We start from the raw sequence: 17,199 nt of genomic DNA, 5'->3' as shown, positions 1-17,199 counted from the left end.
AAACATTTGATTTGGAAAGGTAGGTAATTTTCTCTCAGTTTACCTGCCAAGGTGAATGAGTGAGTAAGGGGTCTGTGAAGAGAGAGATTCCTTTAGACTTCAGCTTCTGATTGGCATCATCTCATAGTTCCAATGCTCATAAACACCAATGCATACAAATGTCTTTATGTGAATGCCTTAAATATATATGTTTGGGCATATGTGTATGGATATGGAACATTACAAATATGTTTGTTGTTCTCTAAACTTTCAAAGTCTCCATATTTTTAGGAGTGAAAGAAGTGTTTGGATTAGTTTGTGCATTTCATGTGTTCCACAGACTTAAAGATTTTCCATGAAAGGTTTAGAAAATGACTAAAACAACTCCTATTGCTCCTTGGGAGACAACTAGGTCTCTGTTCAGATACTCAGCACTTCACTGGGTTTGCCTATGTTTTTAGGTGTCTTATCAAAGTTTATAGAAAGTGTTTTGTACCTCAAAAGCTTTGCATACCCCTGTGACAAATCCTAGTTGCTCAAGGACCTAAATTCCAGCACCATTGTGACAATGCTAGAAGACCTGGAGAGGTTGGACCCTCACTACATTTTAAAAATCAGAATCTACATTTTCACAAGCGCATAAGATGACAGATTGCAAGATCAACTTTAAACAGCATAGTTGTCCAGGGTGTGACAGCACCCTCCTAGACTTTCAGTTCTTAGGAGGCTGAGAAGTAAAGGTGAGTCTGGCCTAGTTACACAACGAAACCCTGTGTCAAAAAATAGATAAAAGGAAAAAGAGTACTGTTCAGTTGATCCTAAATTTATTCTCAATTAAAACACTTTGATTTCATATATATTACACACACACACACACACACACACACACACACACACACACACACACACACACACCTTCTGCATGCTTACTTGAAAGAACAAGAAATCAATCAAAGATGTACAACATAAAGAGTTTTTTATTGGATATAGATCACAATATTTGTACTGAGTTAGATCCCATGTGTTTCATTCATAGTGACAGTAACTATGGCAAACTAAAGTATCCATCCTTTAGTTATAGACTTAAGAAGTAAATCTCAATTACTCCTACAAGGAAAATAAATGAATCTAAGTCTAATTAATGAAAAAAATTAAAGAAAATGGTGTTCCCAATATAGTTTAAAGGAGCCTGGGAGAGTGGAAGAGAAACATGTTAACACTGATAATGATGAAATCAGGACGATGAGAGCTGTAACATTTGTAGACTGCCTTGGCGCTTTCCAAGCTTTTGAATATTCAACAACTCATTGAAGTCATTATAACAATTCTGGGAAGAAGGCAAACTAGATATTTTTAAGCACAGTTCACTAATTTAAATAAGGCCTGACCCAGTAGACTATAGTAACCAAGTCTGGCAAATCAATGTACCCTGATAGCTCATTTTATTCTAATTGAATCTCAAACCAGTCCTAGTGGAAATAGAAATGGGCCAGGAGATAGATGAGTTTACTATGTTCACAGTATCTGAGATTGACATTTTTTCCTGCTGTTTGACTATCTCTTTGTTTTCCACTTTCCTTATGCTTCTCTGGTGTTTTTCTAACCTTTCTCTTTCTCCTTTCATGTTTCCTCACCTTCTTCTTCCTTCATCTTTAACTTCATCTTCATCACAGACTCAAGCTTCCTCCACCTTTCTTGCAGTCACCTGCCTCCACACCAACTTTCCAGGGACTCTGTGTGTCTCAGCTATCTGTTCTACCTCCTCCTCTCCACCTGGCCCAACCACTGCTTCGCCAGGCTTCCCTCTTTTGCCATAAGTTGTTATGGCAACCGACAGTCAGTGGGCCTGGGAGACACCATGCCGAGCCAAAACTGGGGAGGAAGAGACACTGAGCAGCATCTGCGGAGGTTGAGAAGGCCAAAGTGTTGGGTTGGCCCCTCCTGTAAGGGAAGAGAGAAGTGAGAGATTACAAGGGATTATTTTCAACTGGACGGAAAGACTGGAAAACTGAGTTCAGGTTTTTCTCAAGTTACATGAGGCCTTCTGCTTTAACTCCCAAGGCTATCCTTTAGAATAAGTATAATCTTCCCCAGTCCTAACCTCAGATTCATCAGGAGAAAATGAAAAATTATCCCAGGTTCTGGGTGGTAAAGTACATATCATTATTGATTTTAGAATTATTTTGAGAAATTAATTGTGTCTGTGGATGAAGAGTGTAAAGTATATTTTGAGACAACTGAAACAGAAAACCCTACATTTCTGAAGATTTCTCTATATACTTTCTCCAGGGTATGTGGAATGTTCTGGCTTCTTCAGAGTATTAGGAACACAGTGATTTTGTTTGTTTCTCCTCTAATATAAACTTTTTGTTTCTAATACAAAATTAGTACACAACCAAGGAACACAGTCTATAAATAAAGATATATTTTACAAAGAAACACAAATGGTAGTCAATTTTACCCCTCAGGGAGGCACTCTTGTTTTCCTGAATTTGGGTTAGGTCTTTCATGTATACCTTATTTCAGTTGAAATCAGATTCTATCACAACTTGATAAGGTGATGTGATCCTTTCAATGTTTCAAGTTATTGAAAACTTGGAGTTTATGAGTTGTAAGAAATAAGAATGATGGCACAAAATTATAGTTTATGGGAATTTTGTAATACTTGAGTGTTGTCTTTATGTACACTGTCCTGAGGTGAATGACAAGTGAGGTAAGTTATGACTGCTATTTGAATAGTCTTTAATTTTATTAGGAGTCATAGGCAATGCGGAGCTGAACTAAAGTTCATGGCAGGATGGGGATTATATGCAAATACATCATCTTATTTAGACACTTGAGTGTGTTTGGATATTGGCATCTACAAGTGAAGGAAACAATCCCTTGGAAACATTCCCTTGTTAATATAGAGCAACTATATGTTTCCCTAGGTAAGATTTACTTACATACCATGTAAAAATATTTGTATGTCATATAATGTTTCATCATATACATTTTGGTGGTTACTTCATAGGAACACACAATTTTGAAAATTATTTGGAACTTAACTTTTAAATGGTTGGTATTGTTTGCTTTCAAATTGATTTGGAGTGGCTTTATTTTGTTCTGCCTGTTTAAATGGGAATTCTTGAAGAGGCAAATAAATAGAGGGTAGACCAGATGACTATGAATGCAGGCTGGGCTCTGGAGGCAAGACCAGGTAGCCATGTGTGAAGAGAGGACAGCTGGAGCTACAGCAAAGGGAGCACTTGAGTCTATCCAGCACAGTGAACTGCTACAGGACTCCAATCTGTCTTCCAAGGACTGTTTTGCCAACCAGCCACATAAAGCTGAGCAGCAGTGCTTAGAATTACTGCATTCATTTTCAAATGCAGTTTTGTAATCCAAAAGATTATAACGGAAAGCTGAACTTACTGAGTATACCACAGTACTTTAATAAGTTGACATATTACTGATACAAAATATGAAAGCTATTTTGGTGTCTTCCACAACTAATTTAGCATAAACTTGCTCAAAAGTATAGGTTCACTTTCATTTGTTGTGAAATTGGCAGGTGAATTGGATAGATTGAAGAGTTTATACTAGGTAGTAAAAGCAAACAAACCATATACATTTTTTACTGTAACTTTTCCATTAGAATGTTTAATGCTGCATATGTGATTTAGCTACTTTTATCAAAATATAATGAATTAGAAAAATGGCCAATACAAATTTGCCATTTTGGTATTTTCATAGCCTTTTACTCTGGGTACTCATCAGTATCCCCCTTTTTCACTTTTTCTTTCATTTATATCTTCATTTCTGCTTTTGCTTAAGAATCAAGGAATAAAATATTCAAGTCTAAATATAATGATACTTGAATATTAAAACTGATACAAACATAGACTTTAGGTCCAATATAATAATTGAAAGCACACATATAATGTATTTTTTAATATCTCCATTTAAATTATTAAATGCATAGAAAGACAAGTAAAAGGTCAGGTTAGAGTCACACACACACACACACACACACACACACACACACACACACACACCCCTAAATGGGGCCTGATATTCATAAAAGAGGTATTTGTAGATATTTCAACAGTGCTATACCCAGATAAATGCTATCCTAGGTGAAAATTAGCCTAACAAGATCCCATGTGGGACTTGAATAGACAAAAGACAATAAGCACTCTATAGATACGAGAGATGAGAGGGTGGAATGGACAGTTGGCAAAGGAGAGCACCTCACTTCACAATGACCATACTTGGAATCATAGGTCAGAGTCTTTTCCCTGCCCTCTGGATGATTGTCTACTAAGCAAGGATGTTGAACATGTAAACTCTACTTAAGGGCCATTGTTGCTGGTTGGAGGGAGGGAAGTCTTGTGAAAGAAATAGTACAAACTAGTTATTATAACCTCATCTAACTGAAATTTGGGGACATATCAATTTTGACTTTTATTTGTTGCATAGAGCACTGAATAAGAAAATTATATTGAGTAGAAAAGTAGGTGATGCCATGCTAACTCTGGGTGCCCAGAATAAACCTTGGGATGGCAGAGTTCATCTGAACATGGTTCATTTAGCTCTAATGACAACTGGAAATAGGCAAGAATAAAGAAAAGGTGTTAAAAGTGAATGAAGCCCTTATGTTCATTTGTAACCTGCACATTGTTTACAGGGAGGGACAGATTCAGGAACAATTAATCTTAAATTACAATACTAAATAACCTTGATTGACCTGCTGAGGGTGAGTGAACTTCATAGGTAGAAATGTTGCTGTTTTAAAACATGAATTAGCACCACACATCAGCACTGATGAGGGATTCAGAATAAATTTAAAACCACCCAGAAAATGTTTCTCAAAAATGTCAAAGTGTTTTTTAAAATTATTTTAGCTTCACTACCCCCATTAAATATCGAAAAAAACTTGCCACTAGATTAAAATAAATAAAAGTAAAATGTAATAGAAGCAGTAAAGAAGAATATATTGTTGCAAGAAAACAAATCAGTTACATAAAAATCCAATCTCAAAATTTTCCATTACTCAGAGAAAAAGTATGAGAAAATTATGATGGTGTAAAGATAAAAGATAGGAGGATGTAACAAGAAGCAAAACATGCCTATGACAGAAATTTGTGTTATCTGTAAGTATCCCATGAGAAAAATAATGGAGTTTCTGAGTACAGGAGGAAAAGACTGGGTTAGCACCGAACATTCCAATAATATTAGATGATATTAGAGAGAAGGACTCCAGCCGGAAGTTTTCCATGAAAAAGAAATATTATGAACCTACAGTTCTCCATCCACCAGAATTATCATTCCTGTATGAAAGCCAACAGAGACCTCTGTCAAGACATTGTTAAAAAGACATGCATGTCTGCTACGTGACCACAGGCAAGTGCTCCAAGACAAACTTTTGGCTTTGTTGCATTCCAATGGAAAACTAAAATAGAAAGATACATCTTTACTAAGCAATGAAAAAAATAAATATCAGACAAGTTATCCTGGGAAGTGTAATGAGTGTTATGTACAATGTCATAATATCCACTCATTAAATAGAATCACATGTCTCTTAGTAGGGAGGACAGATTACTAAATTTATTGTGTGTGTGTGTGTGTGTGTGTGTGTGTGTGTGTGTGTGTGTGTGTGTGTGTGTGTGTGTCTGTGTAAATGCTACATTTAGGGTGCCCAAAAAGCCAGAAGAGTCTGTAAGGACTCCCTGGAGCTGGAGTTATGCGAAGATGGGAACTTCTCGGTGTGGCTGCTAGGAACTAAACTCTAGACCTCCAAAGGAGCAGCAGCAAGTGCTCTTAAACACTGAGTCATTTCTCCAGCATCCACTAATACATGTTCAGAGAAATACTTCCCTAGGAGGTGGTATCATTGTGAAAACATCAGTGTGTACTCAAACTGAGACTGCTTCCATATCATGAGATATCTTTACAGTCCACTCCCTGGCTCCCAAAGATTTGTAGCCATATCTCAATGCAAAATGCATTTAGTCCTACATTAAAATTACCCATAATCGATCACAGTATTGCCACTGTTTAAAAGTCCAAAGTTCAAAGTCTTTTCTGAGACTCATGCAATCTCTTAACTGTAATACCCATTGTAAACTCAAAATGAAAAAGCAGATCACATACTTCCAACATAAAATGACACAGGATAAATGTTATTGTTCAAAAGGGAGTGTAGGGAGGAAATACTGGACTAAAGAATGACTGAAATCCTGCTGGGCAAACTCCTCATCTCCATATCTGAGGTCAAAATGCTCTTCAGATCTCCAACTCCTTTCAGCTTATTTGACTGCAACACACTTCTTTTTCTTGGGCTGTTTCCACTCCCTGTGCACTGCTTTACTCAGCAAGTATCCCATGGTTCTGGCATGTCCAACATGTTGGTGTCTCCAAGGTAATCCAGGTTTCACCTAACAGTTTCACACAATGGCCTCTCTAGTCTTCCTGCAGGGACACCTTGACACATGCCCAGCCTCAACAGCTTTCCTTAGTCTCTGATGAAGATCCCATAACCTCTTTCTTCTATCCTTGATTCTAAAGCAAGAACCATGTGGCTGAAGCTGCCAAGTTCTGATGAACATTGATGCACACTGGGGCTGGAACATGGACCCATTTATTCAACTATGTCTTTATCAGCTTTCTGATGGCTTCCTTCACAGCCTCAGCTTGGCTGTCCTGGAACTTGATCTGTAGAATAGGCTGGCCTTGAACTTAGAGACCTGCTTGACTTTGCATCCTGAGGGCTGGGATTAAAGGCATGCACCACCACACCTGGCCCTAAACTTTCCTTTAATTTCTTTTCACAAATTGGGAGCTTAGCTGGATAAAGTCTTGCTCTGATGTTACCACTGCCTTTATTTCATTTAACAACAGTCCTTCCTGTAATCTGTTTATCTCCTTGAACACAGAATTCATCTTGATTCCATTTCCTGTTACCAGTTTTCTCCTTGAACTGTACATTTTGTGTTTTTTCTTGCTCAGCTTGCTACTTTTCAGTATAGATCTTCATAAAAGTGAAGCCTAACAATCACAAGACAGTCAATGTTAGGCTACCTTGAAATTTCCTCTGCAAATACAATTAATATAAAACTCTTCCTTTAGCCTAAGGCATACCTTTTGGCCAAGGTCAAAAAGCAACCCCATTCTTTGCCAAAATATCATACAAATGGTCTCTAGGCCACATACTAACATTCTTTTCCTCTGGAACTACTTGAGCCAGGCCCCCACACTTCAAATAATTCTTAGCACCATTGTTTTCCATGCTCCTACTATTATGGCCCACTAACCAATTCCTCAAGCATTCCACTGGCTTCCTAACACAAATTCTCAAAGTCCACAATCCTCCATACAAAAACATAGTCTGGCCTATCACAACAATACCTTAGTCCTTGGTACTGACTTCTCTTGTGGGATTTCTATTGCTATGAAGAGACACCATGAACATGAAAACTCTTATAAAGGAGAACATTTAATTGAGGCTGTCTTACAGTTTAGAGGTTTAGTCTATTATCATCATGATAGGAACCATGTTGGCATGCAGGCAGACATGATGCTGGAGAGGTAGCTGAGAGTTCTAAATCTGAATCCACAGGCAGCAAGAAGAGAACTGTGAGACTCAAGGCCTGGCTTGAGCTTCTGAGACCTCAAAGGAACACTCTTCCTCTGACAATGCCACACCTATTCCAACAAAGCCACACCTCCTAATAGTGTTACTCCCTGTGAGCCTGTGGGGGCTGTTTTTATTTAAACAACCACAGTAGGTAATATAAACCTGAAAACTATTTTGTACATTCAATCCTTTAGTGACATAAACATCCTTATAAAAGGAAAATGTGATAAATAGAGTAACTCATAGAGTTTCATCTATTTCCATTAAATGCCATCTCATTCTTTTGCATTGTGAAAGTTATTGCAAGGACAATGCTACCTAAACAATCATATTTTCCAAATCTTGTGTCTGGAAAAAACATTCCAGTAGGGAATGAATATGTCAAGGACTTAATTCTGGGCCAAGATGAAGTTGAAGTTCCCTGTCTCTGCCTCCTGTTTGTCAACTGAAAGCAAAGGAATCTAGATTATCTCTTACCTATATTGGATCATTAAGAGCTAGACCTAAAATCTCAGTATGAAATATATGAAGAATCCAGGGTTTATCCATGCCAGTAACTACAGCTCAGAATTTAAAAAGAATGGATATTTAGCACATCATTTGTATTACTATATTATTCCAAATGTCTACCAATAGGAGAATAAAGAATAAATTATGATATTCATGGTTAAGCAATCATGATCACTTCATTTGAAAACTCCAGCCTTTTTTCTTTCATTTTACAGTTTTGAAATAGCATCTCATGTAGCTTAGGCTGGCTTTGAACATTTGATTTTCTGTCTCTCAAGTACTGTGGTAATGTGATTATGGTTCTGCACATAGCCCAGACAATCAGAATTGAAAGAACAATTAAGACAGACCAAATCATTGTGCATATCTACTTATCTCAAATGATTAATTTTCAAAATCTGTTCTTCCTTCCTTGTGGTATGGGGAAGTGATTTAGCTGGGAAAGAAAGGGACCCAAATCAAGGTCAATGTGCCTATTATGGTCTGCTTAGCTTTGGTACTGTAGCCTCATCTAGCAAATGTAGCACTGTAGGACTGGCATAAGGATGAGTAGAGTTGATGTAGTATTTGACACATCACAGAGATGATACATATCCACTACTGTTAACATCTGTGGGCTTTGACAAAAGATCTTGTGGGTAGATTTGAAAAATACTTTTTGATATTGATGTATATTCATAAAATTTCCCCTTTTGGAACATTAGGATTGAGGGTGAAAAACAAAAATATTAATCAAACAAGCAACCTGATTTGTGTATGATCTTTGATTCTTTGATCTAGATCAAACAATCTAGTAAGAACAACTCTTACTCTTGAAGGCGCACTCACTCTACAGTGGGCTGGAAGCTGCTGCCTCTTTCTTCTCAGGCCTTGTTTCAATGGGACCCATGCCTGGATCTCAGTAAAAGACAAACAACACCACCAGAGAAGCTAGGAAACAAGAAGGACACTATGAGAGACACACATGATCCCTCACAGAAGGGGAAAGGGAAAAGATCTCCTGAGCAAATTGGGAGCATGGGGGTCGGGGACAGGGATTTAGCAGAAAGTTAAGGGGAGAAGAGGAAGGGAGTGGAGGACATGAGGGAGCAGGAAGATTGAGTCGGGGGAAGAATAGAGGAGAACAAGTAAAGAGATACCATAATAGAGGGAGCCATTATAGGTTTAAAGAGAAATATGGCACTAGGTAAATGTCCAGATATCTACAAGGATGACCCCAACTAAAAATCTAAGCAATAGTTGATAGGCTACTTTAAATACCCTTCCCCAATCATGAGATTGATGACTACCTTATATGCCATCCTAGAGCCTTCATCCAGTAGCTGATGGAAGTAGAAGCAGACATTCACAGCTAAACACTGAGCTGAACTCCTGGAATCCAGTTGCAGAGAGGAAGGAGTCATTAGCAAAGTGTCAAGACCAGGCTGGAGAAAGCTATAGAAACAGCTGACCTGAACAATGGGGAGCTCATGGACCCCATACTATAGCTGGGAAGCCAGCATAGGACCGACCTAGACTTCTGATCACAGGTGTCAGTTAGGAGGCCTGGGCAATCTATGGGGCCTCTAGTAGTGGATCAGTATTTATCCCTAGTATATGGATGGACTTTGGGAGCTGATTCCACATAGAGGGATACTCTCTCAGTCTAGACACACGGGGGAGGGGCTAGGCCCTGCTCCAAATGATATGACAGACTTTGAAGATGCCCCATGAAAGGCCTCATCCTAGGGAGCAGAAAGGGGATGGGATAGGGGGTCGGTGGAGGGCAGGGGAGGAGGGGAGGGAGAGGGAACTGGGATTGACATGTAAAACAAGATTGTTTCTAATTTAAATAAAAGAGAGGAAAAAAAACATTCATACAAGAAGCATTGTACAGACTCAACAGGTTATATTTGGGATTATAAATGTACATACAAATACATATGTGCATACGAGAACAACTGATGGAAAGAGAGGCCATAAATGTGAAGGAGAACAGGGAGGGGTAAATGAGAGAGCTTGAAGGGAGGAAAAGGAAGGGAGACGTGTAATAATTAAAATAATCTTAAAAGTAAAGTCTAGAATGTAAAAAAAAAAAAAAAACAAGACAATATAGTAAAGCGGGCCTGGATGAGTGCTATCAAGAGAAGGAGTAAGATCAGGGTGGAGGTCTCTTCTTGCTAAAGCATATCTCTCAGTATATTCTTCCTCACAATTTTATTTTCTTCCTCACCTTTATTTTCCTTGCTCAAATTATGATGAATATTTACTTCAAATTCAGAAACAGGTGAACACATTGAATTGCAATTTCTGGAATATTCCTACATATATTAACTCTGTGTTTCTTTGTGGCTGCATGCCTCTAGAATTCATGGTACAAAACTAGAATCAGTGCCTCACATGTTTTCCTCTAAGCACACACAGGCACATACGCAGCATCCAGGCCCATCAGTTCAAGATGCTGACACATTTCTTCTCACTACAGTCTTCTTCCATTCTGTAGCAGATGTTTTCTTTTGACAACGAAAATCTGACCATAATTCCAATCATATTGCATTGGACTTTCCACTTCCAGCAGTCACAAATCTTAATGCACTGAAGGCCTGTTGGCTTACCCATTAGGCTCACTTTACACTAGCATATCCCTATGCTCAGTCCTGACATCTTTAGGTATTCCCTCTCTCTTGTGGGTGCTGAATCTTCTGAGCTCCGAACCTTTACATGTGCCATTCCTTCTGCTTGAAATGTATTGTTGTGATAGTGAAGGATTGGAACATGGGTCACAAACTCTTAAGAGGTGTTTAACCCAGTTGGGAATGTAGCTCATTGAAGAACAGGATACCTTGTATGCATAAGACTTTGGTTTGAGCCCAAGCACCACAAAAAAGAAAGAAAGAAAGTTACAGACATGTTTCAGGCTACCTGCTTTATGTGTAATACCAAGAAACACCCATTTGGGTAAAACTTATAAAATTGCTTTGATACCAGCTCCTTACCCAACCAGGAGGCTGAAAGCACAGCCTGAAGGTTACTATACATTCCTTGCCTAGAGCTCATTGGATAAATCAGTCATTCTTACTGCTCTTCATTTAGTGTATCCAGCTGATTTACTTGTATGATGCACCATGAAACATCCACCTTCCAAGTTCTAACTTACCCTTGTAATCCCATACCCAAAAAGGATTAGTTTCTCAAAGTTTCTATTAATGGATTCAGTCCAGTGCTCTGAGAATCGTATTCATGGAGTTTTCATCCCTGGTTATTGAGTGTTGAGGAAGGCAGCATCCTCACAGAGCCAGCATTCACTGCTCCCATTCCTTGATCTTGTTCCATCTTATCCCCGGGCTCTTAGTTTTAATGTTCCTCTTCCTAGAAGAGTCACTGATGTCTTTTTAGATTTCTCACCAAGTACTGAAAAATATCTCTTGATTTTCAACAAGTCTTTACTAATACTGTTTCTTGCCTGTACTCTGCAGAGTATTTATCAAGGTCCCTCAGTGTGTCTACAGAGCTTGGCATATGGTGACTGTACAGTAAATAGTGATGAATAAATAAATAAACAAATTATAGCAAGAACAGTGATTGCATTAAAGTTTATCTCCCCTTTTCCCCTTTGTCCCCAGGAGACCCCATCCTCCAGATTCAAAGAAGCAAGTTGAACCCTTCTCACATTAAGCCTATCTTAAAAGCTGCTTTTAGAAACTTCAGTGCACACTCACACACCATTATATGTTATTTCAGGCTGGTGTAATAATAAAACTGTCAATCCTATGAATAAGAACTGTGTCTTTACTTGGATTCTCGCTCATGTTCTTGTATATTTATGTATTACTAGAAAAGCAGCATTCTTAAGATTTCTTAGATTGTTTTGATAAGATATGACTCTACTTTTCCCAGCCTTTCTTATTATAAGAATCTTTAACAAGCATGCACATGCTACCTTACATTTTTATGGATTGTAAGTATAGTAAAAATCTGATTTTTTGGAAATGTCTTCCTTAGTATAATGTTTAAATAATGATGCTATTTCTGCTTATGTAACATTTGTGCAAATGGAGTGGTTGTCAATGTTTTTACACATGAAACATGTTTTAGCTCATGATGAGAGGCATTTATCAATGACTATTATTTAGAGTACAAGTAGTGTTTAAAATCACAAATCTTCAACTTAACATATTTAGGAGCAATAATTATGTGAACTGTTGTTATTGTTCACATAAAGATTTTTTGATGTTTGCTAATCCAACATTTTGTTTAAGGTCTTAATTCATGTGACATTTGCAAACACCACTTTAAAACACTAGGTGACAACGGGGGATTCCAAAGGCATAAATTTTGTACATGAGACACAGGAAGAAGGCAATTCTCTCAGGGACCAGCCTCTTCCACCATGATCACATTTGTGTCATGACTTTAGCTAGGGAAGGTAAAACAAACTTTGAAGACCCCCCTATGGAAGGCCTCACCCTCCCGGGGAGTAGAAAGGGTATGGGATAGGTAGGGCGTTAGTTGGCAGTAGGGGGCGGCAGGGGAGAAGGGGAGGGAGAGGGATCTGGGATTGACATGTAAAATAATTTTCTTCCTAATAAAAATAGGAAGAATGAAACAATGGAATATAAAAAAAACAAAGTTAAGACAAAGGCAGCAGCTCCTGCAGCCAATGAAGCTGTTTATTATCAGTGTGTGTTGTCATGGAGAACTTCAGGAAATGGTTCAGTCTGGGGCTTGCCCTGCATACTTGTCTTATTTTGAGTTTCTATTGCTGTGAAGAGACACCACGACAATAGAAACTCTTATAAAGGAAAACATTTAATTGGGGATGGATTACAGTTTCAGAGGTTTAGTCCATTATCATCATGGCAGGACATGGCAATCTGAAGGCAGACATGGTGCTGGAGAAGGCTCTGAGAGTTCTACATTTTGATCCACATGCGACAGCAAGAGACTGTGAATTGAGCATAGCATGAGCATATATGAGACCTCAAAACCTGTCCCTATTGTGGCATACTTCCTCCAAAAAAGACACACTTCTTAATGGTGCCAAGTATTATGGGCCAAGGATTTAAACACATGAGTCTATGGGGGCCATACCTATTCAAACACACACCACTCCACTGTCTGTCCTCTGGTTTTCTCTCATCAGCCATTCTTGTGTTTAATCCTCTGATTTTTTTTGTGTGTTTTACAGTTGTGTTTATAGTGTGTGTGTGTGTGTGTGTGTGTGTGTGTGTGTGTGTGTACGCATGCATGCATGCATGTTTTACATGTTTGTCTTAGCTTTTATTTTGTTACTTTGGAGAATTTTATGTATGAGTATTTTATTTTCAATATGTCCCCCTTCCTCTCCTTCCTTCCAACTCCTCCTGTGTGCCTCCTTGCTCTCGTTTATAGCTTCTTATTATTTAATTATTATTGTTACATAGATGTGCATAAATTTATAAATACGACTTGTTGAGTACCTGTTAGTATGTGTACATCTTCAAGTCTGACCAACTGGAGTTGGATAATCTATCAGATAAGATGAGAGAAGACTAATTGTCCTGCTTTTAAATTTTTATGAAGTCTGGTGTTCTGGTTTTAAGTACCCATAATGGGAACAGTGGAGAATGTGGTAGAGTTTCTTTTTTTCCTTTTTTAAAATTAATTTAATTTTTACATTCCAATCCCAGCTCCCCCTTCCACCTCTCCTCCGGATCCCTCCACTCACTGCTCCTCCCATCTGCTCCATGGAGAGGTTAAGACCTCCACTAGGAAGTCTGCTAAGTAGGTCCCATCATCTAGTTGAGGCAGGACCAAGGAACCTCTCCAACTCCACACCCTTGTGTTTAGGCTGGGCAGGGTATCTCTCCATATAGAATGGGCTCCACTAAGTCAGTTTGTGCATTAGTGTTAGATCTTGGACCCACTGCCACTGGCCTCATATATTGTCCCAGCCATACCATTGTCACCTATATTAATGAAGTCTAGTTTGGTCTTATGCAGGTTCTCCATTTGTCAGACCGAGTCTGTGATCTCTTACTAGCTCGGGTCAGCTGATTCTGTGGGTTTCCCCATCATGGTCTTGACTCCTTTGCTCATATTATCACTGTGGAGGAGTTTCTTATTGTCCACATGTTGTATCATTCAGAAGACCCTTGAATGTCAAATTTTAATAGATCCATGAATTGGCAGTTTGTCTAGACTCATACCTAGGACAAAGTTAAGTGTGTTGACTGTAGAACTGAGTGAGGTGCTGACTGATCTAGGATGCTACACTTTCTGTTCATTCCAAAATAAGGCAGCAAAAACAATTAAGAACTCATTGTCCAATCCCTTCTTAATCCTTTTAGCTCCCTCTAAATTTTCTATTCTAAACCCTTCCCTCTAATGATAGATTTAGAAAAGGGCTTCTGGGAAGTGATTAGATTTAAGTGAGACAACAAGCATGGGTTTCTCATGGCAAAATACCCTCATAAGACAACACCAAAGAGCATTCCTCTTGCTCCATACCCTTACCAGCATGAGTTGCCACTTGTGTTATTGATCTTAGCCATTATGATAGGTGTGCAATAGGATCTCAAAGCAGTATGGATTTGAATTTGCCTGATGACTAAGGATGCCGAGCATTTTTTAAAGTGTTTCTCAGCTGTTTGAGATTCCTCTATTGAAAATTCCCTGTTTAGATCTGTAGCCCATTTTTGATTAGATTATTTGGTTTTTTGATAAGTAGTTTATTGAGTTTTTTATATATTTTGGGTATTAGTTCTCTATCTGATGAAGAGTTGGAAAAATGTTTTCCCATTCTGTTGGATGATGCTTTGTCCTATTGATGGTGTCCTTTGCCTTATAGAAGCTTTTCAATTTCATGAGGTTCCATTTATTAATTGTTGATCTGAAAGCCTGAGCGATCAGTGTTTTGTTCAGAAAGTTGTCTCCTGTGCCAATGCATTCAAGGCTATTTTCCCACTTTCTCTTCTATCATGTTCAGTGTGCCTGGTTTTATACTGGGGCTGTGATCCACTTGGACCTGTGTCTTACACATGAATACGTATCTATTTGCATTTTATATGCAGACATCCAGTTTGACCAGCACCATTTGTTGAAGATGCTTTCTTTTTTCCAGTATGTATTTCTGGGTTATTTATAAAAAACTCAGGTTCCACAGGTGTGTGGATTTACGTCTGGGTCTTCAATTCAATTTCATTGATCAGCATGTCTGGTTTTATGCCAACACAATGTGATTTTTATTACCATGTATTGATATCAGGGATGGTGATACCTCCTGCAGTTCTTTTATTTTTCAGGATTGTTTCAGATATCCTGTGTTTTTGTTTTTCCACAAGAAGTTGAGACGTGTCATTTCAAAGATCTGTGAAAAATTTTGTTGGAATTTTGATGAAGACTACATTGAATCTGTAGATTGCTTTTGGTAAAATGGCCATTTGTATTATGTTCATCCTACTGATCCATGAACATGGGAGATCTTTCCATCTTCTCCATATCTTCTTCAATTTATTTCTTCAACGACTTGAAGATTTTATCATATAAGTCTTTAACTTGTATGGATAGTTACTCCAAGATGTTTTATACTATTTATGGTTATTGTGAAGCATGTTGTATCCCTGATTTCTTTTTCAGTCCATTTGTCATTTGTATATAGGGAAGCTACTGATCATTTTTTTTTTTTTTAGTTAGTATGGTATCCACTAACTGTTAGCCACTTTGGTGAGGGTGTTTATCAGTTGTAGGAGTAGGTGGAATTTTGTATACTATCATACCATCTGCAAATAATGATGAATTGACTCTTCATTTCCAATTTGAATCCCTTGATCTCCTTTAGCTGTCTTATTGCCCTAACTGAAACTTCAAGCACTATATTGAATAAATATTAAGAGAATGAAGAACCTTGTAGTGTTCCTGATTTGAGCGAAATTGCTTTGAATTTCTCTCCATTTGATTTGATGTTGGCTATGTTGGCTATAGGCTTCTTGTAAATTGCATTTATTATGTTTAGGTAAGTCCCTGTATTCCTAATCTCTGCATAACTGTTATCATGAAGGGGCATTGAATTTTGTCAAAGGCCTTTCTGTATCTAATGAGACGATCATGTGGTTTTTTTTTTCTTTCAGTTTGTTTATATGGTGGATTACATTTACTGATTTTCATATATTGAACCATCCCAGCATCTCTGAGATAAAGCCTGCTTGATCATGGTGGATGATCTTTTTGATATGTTCTTGAATTTGGTTTGCAACTATTTTATTGAGTATGTTTGCACTTATATTCAGGAGTATAGACAAGGAAAATTGGTCTGTAATTCTTTTTAAAATTTATTTATATTTAAATTAGAAACAAGCCTGCTTCACATGTCTTTCCCAGCTCCCTCTCCCTCCCCTCCTCCCTCACTCCCCACCAATCCCCCTAACACCCCTACCGCATCCCCCCTCCACTCCCCAGGAAGGGATCCTTAAAGTCTGTCATATCCTATCATATCCTCCAGGGCATGGCCTAGGCCCTTCCCTATGTGTCCAGGCTGAAAGATCATGCCTCCATGTGGGATGGGCTCTCAAAATTCATTCATATGCCAGGGATAAATACTGATCTACTACCTGAGGTCCCATAGATTGTCCTAGGCCTCCTCACTGACAACGACGTTCAGTGGGTCTGGATCAGTACAACTTGTCTTTCTTTTTTGATTCTTTTATGTGGTTTGGGTATCAGGTAACTGTGGCCTTACAAAATATGTTGGGTAATATTCATCTCATCCCTATTTTGTGGAATAATTTTGAAGGAGTATTGGTTTTAACTCTTCTTTGAAAGTCTGGCACAACTCTGTGCTAAAACCTTCTGGCCATAGGCCTTTTTGGTTGGGATACTTTTAATGACTGTTTCTCTTTAACTGGGATTAGAGATCTGTTTAAATTATTTATCTGATATTGATTTAACTTTGGTAAGTGGTACCTGTTGAGAAAACTATTCATTTCTTTTAGACTTTTTCAAATTTGTGAAATACACATTTTTAAAGTATGTCCTCATGATTCTGTGTATTTTCTGGACGTTTGTTATTATGTCCCAATTTCTTTTATGATTTTGTTAATTTGGATATACTTTCTCTATCTTTTAGTTAGTTTGGA

At 38.1% G+C, this 17,199-nt stretch overlaps 1 long non-coding RNA gene across 3 annotated transcripts in view; it reads right to left on the bottom strand.

Moving 5' to 3' along the window:
• Positions 1–938: 938 nt before the first annotated feature.
• The window catches only part of LOC103163705, a 53,349-nt gene continuing 37,088 nt past the window's right edge, over positions 939–17,199 (bottom strand). For all 3 annotated transcript variants that reach the window (XR_004769358.1, XR_003484123.2, XR_003484122.2), the window contains one exon: positions 939–1,920. This is a non-coding gene — a long non-coding RNA (uncharacterized LOC103163705). The remainder of the gene's footprint in view (positions 1,921–17,199) is intronic.

This window comes from Cricetulus griseus, chromosome 3, assembly GCF_003668045.3.
Source record: "Cricetulus griseus strain 17A/GY chromosome 3, alternate assembly CriGri-PICRH-1.0, whole genome shotgun sequence".
NCBI classification, from domain to species: domain Eukaryota; kingdom Metazoa; phylum Chordata; class Mammalia; order Rodentia; family Cricetidae; genus Cricetulus; species Cricetulus griseus.
Note: the sequence above shows the minus strand (reverse complement) of the source record. Positions and strands in the feature narration are given on the sequence as shown.